This window comes from Vespula vulgaris, chromosome 13, assembly GCF_905475345.1.
Source record: "Vespula vulgaris chromosome 13, iyVesVulg1.1, whole genome shotgun sequence".
In the NCBI taxonomy this organism is placed as follows: domain Eukaryota; kingdom Metazoa; phylum Arthropoda; class Insecta; order Hymenoptera; family Vespidae; genus Vespula; species Vespula vulgaris.
In genome coordinates this window covers 1,552,079-1,566,508 of record NC_066598.1, presented here as the reverse complement: position 1 = coordinate 1,566,508, position 14,430 = coordinate 1,552,079, and the positions used below count along the sequence as shown (strand labels likewise).

The window sequence follows — 14,430 nt, the reverse complement described above, 5'->3', positions numbered from 1 at the left end:
GGTCGATCGCGAAATTTAATGAAAATCGTGCTAACCAACAAAAAAAGCAGACTTACGATCTCGTCGACTCATTCGATCTTGGCACACACAAACTGTACCGATGCTGTACTACTACCGTGCCATCGTACGAAGAGGAAAAAAGTTCGCGTTCAATTTGTAGATATCGATGGTTACACGTTTTATCGAACGATACGTTGATTTAACGTTATTTTTTTCGTTATTTCGATATTACGTAGCACGTTCGTTTCTAAATAACTATGCTCTGACGAAAGTTCGAAAACGAAAAACATTTGATCTTCGAAGCGAACAATTTTTCGTCCAAATTAAAAATATCACCGCGATACAGTTACAAATCTTGACGAAATCATTTTCTTCGGACTAACGAATAAAATCCTTCTATTTTAAAGAACTATTTTAAAGATCGTTGGAAAGATTTGATTCGAGGAGTAAAAATTATAGATGTCTAAGTTGTAAATCGTTTTTAAAAAAGAAATCATACGTAAAAATGATATTAATTAATATCGTTATAAAAAAAATCGTTAATACAAAATAGCTTAGTTCTTAAAAGGGGAATGCGATTTCGAGAATGAATAGAACGGTATACGTTATCAGAGTATAATACTAAAAGCGTCGACAGATAGCGATCATTAAGATGGAATAATAATGACAAAGCCCGTGTATTTCTAAAAGGAACTTGAAGATTGACGTCGTCGTGTCTCCACGTCAGCCAGGAAACGACTAACCTATCATCAAGAGAGGAAGATGAGAGTAGACACACACGCGAGAAGGTTAATATCTGTGAAACGTTCGTCTCATCGTCTTATTTCCTCCAGGAAGTCGATCTTGCACGTGCCATTCCGTGAATGAACACTTGAGAAGCCGTGGAAAGCAACGAAAAAGGGGATAATTAAATTTTCAAACGAACGAACTAACGTAATTGCTACGTGACGCGCTTCTAACGTAAGAATCTTACGTTTCCAGACCTATGTGACTCGTTTCGCATCGAGTCGAGTTTTTCATTCTTCTCATTCGCTTATAAAGACTAGACATAATTAGTTATAAATTTATACAATGTTCGTAGAAATGTTTAGAATCGTTGATATTGTTGAAATTGTTGTCTCTTGCGTCAAATCGATACGTTGAATTAGTTCGTTAATTAAATTATTTAATATCTTCAAATTTCACAAGTACTTGGAATTACGATCGTGATATAATTATAGCGTCGAAAACAAATTCAAAAAATACAAATTAATAATAGAAATAATATTGTATTACTTGGATTTATATTGAATGTTTTATATTAAAACGTTCGCAATTATCTCGTTGTTCGGTCTTTTTTAAATCAATATTAATATTAATTTATATGTTTAAATTTTGATGGTTCATCGAGAAATAAAAGTGGAAAAGTTTTTCGTGCCTCCATTTTTCCGAGTCCTTTGACGCGATTCAGCACCTTCGGCTAGAGTTTTCCTAACGGTAAAAGTTTGGAAAATAACGAAAGTACGCGAAACTAAGGGTCGTGTCTTTATCTATAGGCTCGTTGCTCCACTTGGAGTTACGGAACGCGGCAAAGTGGATAACAAGGAGTGGATAAAACATGCCCAGAACTATTTCTTCTTGTTATCGTCGTTGTTTTCTGACACCAAACTTTACTATAGAAAGTACGAAGACTACCTTTTTTTCTTTTCGTTCCATTTTAATATCTCTTTTTACGAGTATTTTCCTATTTCCAAAGTCCAATATACGTATATAACAAAATCTTTCATATTTTAAATGAATTATATATAGATATACATACACACACATATATATATATATACACATACAATATATGTTAAATGAAGTTTGAATTGATTTATCAAATTAAATATCATTTTATCTCGTTTAAATATAATATAAATCCCAAAGACAAAATTTGTTAATGTTTAAACGTTCCTCGATTCTATGGTAAATGTTTAAAATGATACACGAAACGGTGAGTTTAATCTAATGTAAATAATAAAAAATGGATATTAAAATGAAAACGAATAAAAAAAAATCTATAGTTGTAACTTCGTATCCTCGTTGAAAAAAAAAAAAACAGAAAAGAAAAAAAATAGAACCGTATCAATTGATACGTACGTATATGGAACGTCAAATTTAATTGAGTAATAAATAAAACAAAATGATAATTTCCTATGGATGGATACTTATAAGATCGACCTGGAAAAAGTTTAAAAAGCATGGAAAAAGGTTACAAACATACACACACACATATATACATACTTATGTATTCTCCACGTATGCTTTGAAATCAGATTGATTTTCCTCGACTTGTAGATACTTAACGTTTTACAACGCTTTCACGTGGACTGTCCCAGAGACACGATTGACGTTCGATTCAGTCACGATACCACCCACTTAAATCCTTTCTTTTCATGTTAGAGAGAAAGAGAGAGAGAGAGAGACCGCCTATAGAGTCTAGAATCGCAAGGGAACGCACGAGAGACGTGCTCGTTGTCTTCTAAATAAATTAAATGATGTCCCTTCTTCGTTATGCGTTCCACCAATCGAACCTAGCATTCGAGAAAAAAAAAAAACCTTCCACGATGTTTTCTATCGTGATGGACAAACGATTGAACGGACGTTCGTACTACTAGGTTTTTCTAATCTCGAATAAAAATAGACTCGTATGATTTCGATATCGAAAATATTACGAAAGAAATTCTTTTTGATCAGTCAATCTTCCTATTAATTTTTGCACGAGCTTCCACGAGGGAGAAAAAAATGTTGATGCTTGTTTGACGAAATCGTGCGTTTAAAATCACATTTAAATGTTTCGATGTAATATTAAAAATGGACGAAAGAAACGTGGAATTTAGAAAGGGCTCACTGAAAGTTGTTGGAGACTAATCTTATTAGTTTTAATCATATCTTATTCGGGTAAAATCGTCTTTGAAAAGACGATTGAATATAAGAAGTAAATATTCTCAATAATATTGAAATGGCAAATTCGAAATCGGTGTAAATAAAATATCTTAGTAAATCGCGTTTTTCGATAGAAATAGGAAATCTCTTGAAATTTCTAAATTTAGGGTGAACTTTTCCAACTTGCTTTCCCCCATTTTTTCTCTTTCTATCCCAACTCCCTATTCCCTTTTCTTTTTCTTCAACATAGATCAGGAAAGGAAGAAGCAGGAGAAAGAAAAGAAAGAAGGTTCGAAAGGAACGAACCTACGTCGTTCTCGAAAGAAAAAGATGGGAAAAGCTCGAAACACGATCTCCCTAGTGCTGCATTTCCTCGTAAAAATGTACGAAAAGATGGTCGAAACTATGAAATTCCGGCCATTCTTTCCTCGACAATGGGACGCACAGGGATATACATCTATATATATGTGTATATATATATATATATATATTTCGAAAATTCCCAATGGTACACGCGTGTATCATTGAGGATAAAAAAGAAGAAGGTACGAGAGAGAAAGAGAAATTAAAAAAGATTGAGAAAGAGAGAGAAAGTAGAAATGAATGACGAAAAAAGGAGAAATGAAAAAAAGATTGAGAAAGAGAGAGAAAGTGAAATAGAATGAAAAAGAGACAGAACGAGAGAAAGAGAGAGAGAGAGAGAGAGAGAAGATCATATGTGGATACGTTAAAAAAGAAGGATGGAGAGAATATAAGGGGACCGTTTCCATTATGAGTGACGTTTTCTCTTTCTCTCTTTCGAAGGGTGGGATTTCGAGCTCACATACACATTTACAAAGAGACCCGAACGAATTTTTCGAAGAGAAGGTTGCATGTGTATATATATATATATATATATATATATATATATATATATATATATATATAAAGAGAGAAAAAGAGAGAAGAAAGATACGGGCGAGGCTGCATTAGCGCGAGAACATTTTGTGTGGCGGCGTGTGCAAGAGCTCCTTTCTTCGGGACAGCTCGGCTAAAAACCACCCCTGAGGTGAGGGCCAATAGAAAACCGGCCGTGCACCTCCCCCTTTTCGTCGATGTGAAAGAGAGACAGAGAAAGAGAGAGAGAGAAAGGGAAAGAGAGAAAGAGAGAAGGAGAAAGAGAAAGGACTCACTCCCCTCTGGTCGACACGAAAACACGAATGCAGCGTTTCTCGCTCTTCTGGCGCCATGAAAACGCGATGATCGCCAATGAGACTCGTTCCTTTCTTTTCATTTTTCTTTTCTCTTTTTTCTTCTCTCTTTTTTTTTTTTTGCTTTCTTTTTTCAGTTTATTTTGTTTTATTCTTTTTCTTCTTCTATTTTCTTTTTTCTTTTTTTCTTTTTCCTTTTTTTTTTTTCTCTAACAGATATCAAATCGTTCTTATCGGAAAACCCTATTTTTTTCCCCTTAACAAAAGAGATTTTTTATCCTCATCTTCAGAGCAAATTATTTTGTCATCTTTCTTCTATTAATCGATCGTTCGAAACATTTGAAATTGTTTTAGAAATATCGAGCCTTAATTTTTCTTACAACGTATTCCCATTCAATTTTCATATCGTTCGTATTCTCTTTCTTCTTTCTTCTTCTTCTTCTTCTTTTTTCTTTTTTTACATATTTCTTTCACTGTTTACACCCCTTTTTCTTTTTTTTTTTTTAAATGACTTATTATATCGTTTCTTTCAGTTATCACACCTACTTTCTCATTCCTTCGTACTATTCACACCGCCTTTTTTTCTTTCTTTCTTCAATACTTCATACATTTCCTTTTATACTTTTTTTTTATCGACAGATTAAATTCCACTTATTCAATTTTATTATTACCTATTAAATATCACATAGACATACACGAATTTATCTTGACGTTGGAATAACATTCTTATTAAAATTCTCTCTCTCTCTCTCTCTCTCTCTCTCTCTCTTTATATCACTTCTTTTTACATCACTCTCTCTTTTTCTATACTTTTTAATTATCTATAGTATCATATTATTACTTAATGACCATCACGCACAAACATAAACATACCTATAAACTTTCCTAGACATAATTAAAATTCAATTTTCTCTCTCTCTCTCTCTCTCTACTTCTTCTTATCATCCCTCTTCTCTCTTCTTCTCTTCCTATCTCTCTTTCTTTTCTCTTCCTTTTCCAATTCTTTTTCTTGAAGGGGTCAGTCGCCTGCGGCGTTCATGAAGACATTAATCGTTCCTCTCGCGACGAGAAAAAGCTTACCGAGCCTGCTTTACTCCGAGAGAGTAAAAGAGAAAGACGGATAGAATAAAGCAAGAAAGAAAGAAAAAGAGAGAGAGAGAGAGAGAAACAGAAAGATAGAAAGAGATAAAGAGATAGATAGAAAGAAAGAGAAAGAGAAGATCACTAACGATCGCCAACAGCGGCAGCTGCTGAACAAGAGTTCGCAGAATTTATCATTATTCGATCATAACTCGTTAAGCTTGCTTTCTTTATCGAACTCACGAATCCTGATCACAAGCTCGCTTCTCGTTATAATCCTGTCGGCGGCTATGCGAATTTGCATGATTCCTGAGCTGCATAATACCGCTGCATGCCGTGCATTGCAGATCCTCGGCAATATAATCCTGGAGGATGTGAAATCGTTTCTGGAGGACTTTTTTATCGGGATTCGATCAGAAACAAAAAAGAAGAAAGAAAAAAAGAGAGAGAGAGAAAAAAAGAAAGAAAGAAAGAAAGAATGAAGGAACGAAAGAAAGAGAGAACAAAATATCTCTTGTTCTCCATGTTCATTCAAGCGAAATGATATCCACGTAAACGTTCTGTAATTCGCTCGTTTGCTGCTATTTTTCTCTCTCTCCCTCTCTCTCTCTCTCTCTCTCTCTTTCTTTCTCTTTCTTTCTTTTATCCCCTATTTACGAGCTATTTATCCCTTTCGTGGAGAAAGCTTCGACCGGATGGGCGATACCGATCGCCTTAAACTCTTCAAATTGTCGGAACATCATCGGGGAAAATAGACAGAGCACAAGAGAGATAGACAGACAGATGGATATATGTACATGTATACTTCCAATAAAAGAGAGAGAGAGAGAGAGAGAGGAACAATTTCGATGTATCTAATGGTATGGGATGGGAGATTTCAAACGTTCAAGCTACGAGATTGATCGACGAGAAGCTGATTTTATATCTCGATACTTTTTTTTGCCAAGTGTTAGAATAAATATGAATTAAAATGTGATGGTTGATATATGCGTGACAAAATTCGTTATTCTATAATTAATAAATTAATAAATTAATAAATTAATAAATTAATAAATTAATAAATAAATTAATTAATTAATTAAGGATTCTTCCTGCTTCCTTTCTTTTTCTTCTTCTTCTTTTTTTCTTTCTCCTTTTTTTTTTTTTAGTGCAAGTAAAATCCTCGAGGAATATCTTGTTAAATCTAACAGGACGGAGAAACGATAAAGAATTAAACGACTTACTTTACTTTCTTTCTCTTTTTCTTAGAATGAATTAACGATTTCGAATGCAGTTCATATTACATGTCGTTACACGATGCATCAGAGTTAATGAAATTATTGTAAAAGTCTTCTTCGTATTTAATTAATTTAATACAGATTTAATGTGAATTTATTCGAACGAAACGTTTCCTTCTTTCTTTTTCTTTTTATACTTGTCCCGATCAGAGAGGCATTAAATGTTAAATAAATTTGAGTAATAAAAGAATGAAATTTTGTTTGTAGGACAAAGGGACGTGTTTTTGAGGTAAAACAGGGCGGCTCAAAGGTAGCATAGATCGGAGCATCCGATTTCCGTAGAGTACCGATCGTAGGACAAGGGGTGGGGAGTGCAGAGGTAAAAGGGAAGAAGACTTAAAACGGAAGGTTGTGTGGACAACCCAGAAAATTAGCCACATCCGCATTCAGCGCTAAATCGTTCCCGGTGCTCGGCTCTTCCTATTGTCGTTGGTTCCTCGACTGTGAAACTTTTGTTAAGGTTTCGCTCGAGGCTTTTCCGCGAGACACACTACTCGCGAATGCAACATGATTCTACGAACGAATCGTCGTACATAGAAACTTTCTTCGACTTTCTTTCAAACGCGAAAATATCTATCTTCGAAAATTTCAAACATTTTTAACCGATAACATTGAAACCTTTCCTACTCTTCTTTCTCCTATCCCAATGAAAAAATATTAAATTAATTAATTAACGATCGATTATAGTTATAGTTATAATATAAAAATCTAGTAATCCATCTGTTATCGAATTTAATATTCAAATAAAAATTATCGAATAAATAAATGTTAGTTCGTTCTAAACCGTTTTCAACAAAACATCGATTTATTTACTATTCATTAAATATTACTTGACTAATTCGTTTACAAGTTCCGAGCGAACGTGTTTCGACTTTGTATTTATTCGCAGAAGAAAGAAAGAAAGAGAGAAAAAAGAAGAAAGTAAAAATAAAGAAAGAAAGAAAGAAAGAAAGAAAGAAAGAGATGCTTGGAAGAGAAGAAGGCGAAAAAGTAAGCAAGGGTAGATCTTGGGGGTTGGTTTTTACGCACGAACTACACCCCGATACCGGAGGGATGAAAGAGGAAACATCGATCCCGAGTAACTCATACGTACTCGTGTTAAGGGTGAATACACATACATTCAGGCTCATGTATACAAACGTATAGATGTATACACGTACACACACACACACACACACACACATACACGTGTCCAACGAGAGAAAGAAAGAAAAAAAAGTAGGAGAGATGCGAACGCACAACTAGAAACGCGCTTTCGGGGGCGAGAACGGTCTGTATAAAAGGGGGATGAAATCTTATGGGGTTGCGTCTTTATGCGAGAGCATTCCGCGGGTTCTCATACTCGGTCTACGAATTCTAGAAAGCAACCCTCGTTTCTCTCTCTCTCTCTCTCTTCTCTCTTTCTCTACGTTTTATGCAATTCCAAATTCTCTTTCTCTCTCTTTCTCTCTCTCTCTTTCTCTCTCTCTCTCTCTATTTCACCCTCGTCTTTTTGCTTTCAGAATCGACCTGGTTCTAACCTATGGACAAAATAAAGAGATGGGATAAAAAAAGAAAAAAATTGTTCCTCTTTATTATTTCTTTTTTTTAACAATTAAACGAGTTGTTATAAATTATTAAAATTTAGAGAATGTAATTATATTGTTAAGGGCTCTTAGATAGAGTTATATGATTTTTATCATTAGGACGATTAGAATTTTTTCGAGTAATGAAAATGTTATAAAACGAAAGAAATGATTATTATATACGTTCATACGCAGAAATAGAAAACGATACATTTCGTAGAAAAGAAAAAAAGAATTAATCCTGATCAAAAAATCAGATTTTCTAAGGTAAGAATCGGCAGTTAGTTTTTATTTCAAGTTCACGAACTCGGATGTCTCAATCACGTCGAACAAAATCATTTTTGAAACCGCAGAGATTATTAATTTTTGTATAACAGTGATTAGGGATCCTAAACCAATATCATTATGGCTACTCGCATGGTCTCCTTTTTTTTTTTTAACTGACCTACAGATCCTCTAATATCTAATCCTTCTCCTCGTTCTTCTAATCTTTAACTAGAGACATATATTCCTTCATTTTTTATTCATTAACAACGAAAAATAAAAATTAACGAAGAAATTTATCACGGAGATAACTTAAGAAAAAACAAATACAATTACCTAATTTCTAATTATTCTCTACCTCGTAAAAAAATTCTCAAAGTATCCATCCGAGAGAGAAAGAGAGAGAGAGAGAGAGAGAGAGAGAGAGAGAAGAGAAACTGTTCTTCTATTAATCACAGAAGACTATTCGCTCTTTTTATCTATATAAATATTTACATAAAAATGCAGAGGGATCACAAAGACACCAATTTATCCTAATCTTTAATGATTCTTCTACAAAGAAAATTAATAGTTACAAAAAAATTAAAGTTAAACTTAATAGTAAAATTTAATAATTTAAAAAAGAAAAGAGAGAAAGAAAGAACGAAAAAAAATAACCAAAAAAAAAAGAAAAGAAAAAAAAAGAAAATTAACAAAAAACTCGTTGAAGAAAAAACAGCGAGTACAATCTAGCCATAGAAGATATTCCTCCTCTCTCTGTGTCTTACCATCTCATCGTTCCTTTTGTTTCCTTATGGCTGTCAGGAGCGTTGGTCATGGCGCCACCGTACGCGAAGGAAAGAAAGAAAGAAAGAAAGAAAGAAAGAAAGAAAGAAAGAAAGAAAGAAAGAAAGGGAAGGACCAAGCCGCCGTTGCGTCGAGAGAACGAACGAAAGTGCTCTTGGTGGTCGTTCCTCTTTTCTTTCCTTTTTTTCCCTTCCTCCTCCACCTCCTCCTCCTCCTCCTCCTCCTTCTCCTCCTCCTCCTCCTTCTCTTCTTCTTCTTCTTCTTCTTTTATTACTTCTCTCCCTTTCTCTATCTATCTCTCTCTCTGTCTTTCTGTCTCTCTCTCTCTTTCTTTTCTTCCTATAGCCGCCAGCCGCCATTTTATTTTTAAGAAGAAGAAGAAGAAGAAGAGGAAGAAGAAGAAGAGGAGGAGAAGAGGGAACCGAGGAGGACCACCGGAGAGCCGTTCTGCGATTAGACTTACAAAACAAACGGCCCGGCGGTCCGGACCCCGCAGACCAATGGCGTAGCACGCTGATCCCGACAAGGGACACGAGATAATTGGATCAAGAAACCACCGAATACGTCGTGTTCAAGCGCCTCGTAATTTCTCTATCAGGTCAATGACCTCTCTTCCCTCTTATTCCCTAATAAAAAATTGTTTAACCTGAAATAAATTGTTATTTGTCTTATTCCCGAATAAATTTGCGAGTTATGATTTTTGTTTGTTAATTCGTTCGATTGTTCGTCTCGTTTGTTTTCTATTTTTCTTTTATTTCTTCGAAGAAATTAAGAGATAAATAAACGAAAGAGTCTTGATTTTTCTGCAATATCTTTTTTTTTATGCGTTTTATATATCTGTAATACGTTTTCCATGCGGCTTAGAATTTCTTTATAGTTCATCGTTATATCTATAAGATCTGTTAAAAGTGTTATTGTTTAAATTCGTATAATATACTCTATATGTAACCCTATCATTCATTTGAAGAGAAAACAACGAAAATTAAGTTTCCAATTATATCATCATAATTCTTAACAGAAGAAATTCTCATTGAAATTAATCATCAGCAATCCAAACTCTAGACTTTATCACGCAAGTTTCTCTTTTTCTTTTGTCTACTTTTTTTTTCTATAGAGTAATAACAAAAAAATTGTCCAAGTCATATCACAAGATTCTCATTCTCAAGGACGTTAGTCCTCGGCTAAACGAAAAGATACTTTTCAAAAAATCTTCAAAATCCTTAACGATATTACTTTCAAAAAAAAAAGCAAATAAATAAAATGAGAAAAAAGAAAAAGAAAAACGAAGAAAATCTAAAGTTGGTTCGATGAGACAGATAGAAAGTGGCTCGCCCTGAACATCGTTGAGTGTACGAGAAGGGGTGGTACGGGGTGGTGTGTGTCCACCTCCTAGAAACGTGTAGCTTCTACCCTCTATTGATCGAACGGTCTGCCCTGGGCTTCACTGAAGTGGACTGGACACACCAGCAACCCCTAACCCTCAAACCATCTCATGGAACCTCTCTCTCTCTCTCTCTCTCGTTCGTTCGTTCGTTTCACCCTCTCCCACCCCATCGAACAACGACGTCGACGTCGTCGTCGTCGTCGTCGTCGTCGTCGATCGTCGTAGCTGCGAGTTTCCAACACAATCGAATTTCTAAACGTGTAGGTGAAGATACGCAGACGTAGAGTGAGCTGCCAGGAGCAGCTAAAAGACGTTCGACGTTGGTCATCCTTAAGGGGTGGTTCTGTTGTTGCTGTTCTGCTACTGCTGTTCCTGGTGGTGGCTGTTTCGAATTCGTGTGTGAATCCGTGTGAGAGTACACGCTTGTCTGCATTTATTGGACACTGGGTATTGAACGTAGCCGATCGTTTGGAAGTTGGACGACTCGAGAGAGTTCTTTGAAAATCTAATATTTCTAATCGAGATCGCACAGCTTTTTTCAAGTCCTTTTTCTTTTTTTTTCTTTCTTTTTCTCGTTCATTTTTTGCAAATAATTTTTCTTTCTCTTTTTGCTGTTTCTTTTCTTTTCTTTTCTTTTCTAAATTCATCGTTTCCTCGATTAATATTCCGTTCTGAATTCGTTCGAGATTTGACGATAATATTTCCATCGAACATTGTTTCTTTCTCAATTTGTTAATTATTTTATTTGAAGATTTGTCTAACGTCAAAGTCCGCGTTGGAATTAATTATTAAATGTTATGAAGAAATCTCTTACTTCTTTGTCCAATTGTTTCTTTACTCTCCAAAGAAAAAAAAAAAGAAAAAAGAAAAAAGAATCTCTGCAGAATTTTATCCCGAGCGATTTTAGAAGATCCCTTGACGATGTTAGAAATTCTAAGCTCGGATCTTCTTTCGTGGAAACGATTCGAGTAGTACGACTTCCGGGAAGTGTATTTGTTGCTTCTTGTTTTCTTATGGAGAATAGAGAAGGATGATGATTGTGTGAAGGGAGAGAAGAAAATCAACGAAAAAGGGTCGAAAGCTACCTTGACCATTCCTCGCGAGTCTGCGGAATTTTTATCGATTCGGTTTTACGCTTTTTCGTTACGCCGATCAATCTTTCGGAGAAATCATTAGTGTTCCACAAAATCTCCACAAATTAACAACAGGGTCAACGAAAGAGAGAGAGAGAGAGAGAGAGAGAGAGAGAGAGAGAGAGAGAAAGAGAGAACAAAAAAACAATAGCAACAACATATTTCATAAATGTAACAACACCACGAAATAATAAAAACAAAAAAAAAATACGAAGAGCACATTCAAATCTATTTACATAATTTAAAAACAATGATTTATTATAAATTCAATTGTAAAAAAAAAAACGCCATAATCAATCCTTCCTCTGAATTACCTCCAAAATCAAATAATCGAATCGAACGACACTCGCGTTAATAAAATCCAAGATCTAAGTACGATACAACGATCTACGTATTTAATAACAATTCACGAAAACGAAAAGATTATAATAACGATAAACAAAAAGAAATAACTTAACAATGAACGAAAAGATTATAAATCCGAACAGAATGGATGACTCTCAAAAAATCTTAATTGTATTAAAAAATAGAAAATTGCGAAGAAATAAATAAGATATAAGAGAGACTTAACACTTAGCAATGAAATGAACGTTATGAACGTGTTCGTGGCATCGAGTTGAGTCTCGTAAAGGAAGGAAAGGAAGATGCTAGGCGTCCCTTCGAGGCGCCTTTCTCCTCATCTATCAGCCGGCTTGCTTCCTCTCTTCTCCTCGAACGACGAAGCTCTTAATGTCGCGAACGAGCTCGCGGTTACGGTGCAAAGAGTAAGAGAGAAGGATCTTCAAGACGAGAGTCTGCACGAAAGAGAGAGAGAGAGAGAGAGAGAGAGAGAGAGAAGAGTTATCAGAGCATGGAGGATACCACCCCTTCAACCATCTCACCCTATCTCGTCGACACGACTTCGTGACGTTGCATATTCTCTATCTTACTTTCTCTCTCTCTTTCTCTCTTTCTCTCTGTCTCTCTGTCTCTGTTTTTTTTATTTATTTATATATGTATCTTATACACGTGTACATAGGTGTATATATATTTTAGCATTTCGTGTTCCACGCTTTTTCCTTTTAAATTAAAACGTCAACGACGATGACGTTTCTTCGAGAAAAATACGACTTAAGGGTTATGCTGCAACGTCGATATGCGACTTTAAAGGTTTTGTTTTTTTCACGAGTTTCGTTTTAATATCGAGTTGATATATTTATTTATTTATTATTGATTATTTATTATTAAATTGAATTGATTTATTTATTATTTATTATTGAAGATTCCAACTTAAAAAAATTCCAAATTAAGTGTTATAATCTGATTATTTTGATTATCAACGATCAACAAATGTATGGGATTAATTGAATCAAGAGGAAACGAAATGTGGAAATAATTTTTGATTGGGAAAGAAAAAAAGGAAAAAAAAAGAATCAATATAAATATAAAAAGTATAGCCAGGATATTCGATATTTGTTCTTCGATTCTGCAAACGGATAGCGAATGTCGATGTTTACTTGTGCGAGGACAACATTGGACCGAAGGATGCACGAACAACAACCCCTTGTTACGGATAATATTATCTTTCTTTCTTTCTTTCTTTCTTTCTTTCCTCCTTTCTTTCTTTCTCTTTTCTAGCCAGATATCGCTTTCAGAGTTTATCCGCATAACTCTTTGGTAAGATTTTTCGTGAAACGGATATTTCGATAGAATTCTCACTGTTTTGATTTCAAAAGAGATCACATACATGTAGTATATCCTATATGATACAATATATAAGTACATGCAAGAGCATGACCTCACCACTTGGAGGTTACCGAAAAAGTAGAAGAAAACAAAGATAAATATAAAATTAAAAAAAAATGAAAGGGAGACAAATGAAAATAAAAATAAGAAAGAAAAAAGAAAAAAGGAAAAAAGAAATAAAAAATAATAGAAAAAGGAGATAAGAAGGGAGAAAGAAAAAAAAAGAAGGGCCCGGTTGAAACGGCCGGTCGGTCAAATGTTTAAACAAACGAGCAATTATCTTAACTCGATCTCAGATCTCCAGGGTGTTCCTGAGCTGGAAAGTATCGGTCTCCTTGTCGCTCTTCACGTTCTACCTGAATCTCCTCTCTCTCTCTCTCTCTTTCTATCTCTCTCTTACTCCCTCTTTTCTACCTTGCTTTCTCGGACCCACCTCCTCCTTCCTATTCCTTTTCGTTTCTTGGAGCTCGAGCGGAGGATGTCGTCAGGCTGGCCGTCCACGTAAAAAGCACAAGACATGCATTTCATTTGCCGCTCGTGTCGAGCCCCTGTTCTTCTTTACGTCCCGCCGATTCCGAGCGAGCGGCGAGCTCTCTTGGATCTGAGAATGGGCCAGGACTGGGACTCAGACCGAAAAGCGAATCACTATGTCACGACCGAGTTGCGTAAGGGTGAGCTCGACGTCTCTTCGAAAATCATTCTGAAATTTTTTTTCATCTTCTTCCGATTATTCCTACATTTTTTTCTCTTTTTTTTTCTTTTGTTTTCTTTTTTTTTTTGTTATCAATTAGATCCAACCGTGACGTTTGATTTTAATGTAGGTATGCAAAGAGAATAGAAAGAACGAATATAATTCTTGTTTATACGAGTGATCGATGTATGAATTATTTTCTCTTCTTTTTTATTTATTTGTTCGTTTGTTTAAATAAGGGAAAAATTTGTTTGAGTGTTCTCGATTTGGTCCAATTATCGAGATTATCTTCATTCTGATCTAATCGACGAAATTTCATCAAAAAAAAAAAAATTGTCAACTTTTTTACAAAAACATTCTAATCGTCTTTTCATTACTCCAAGATTACATTCTAAGTAGATATCATGTTTGAATTAACAAGTTTACTA

General features: G+C 34.9%; 1 long non-coding RNA gene across 3 annotated transcripts in view; it reads left to right on the top strand.

The window, feature by feature from the left end:
- Window positions 1–14,430, top strand: part of LOC127068488 (uncharacterized) — a 50,749-nt gene that overhangs the window by 13,124 nt on the left and 23,195 nt on the right. The window lies entirely within an intron of this gene.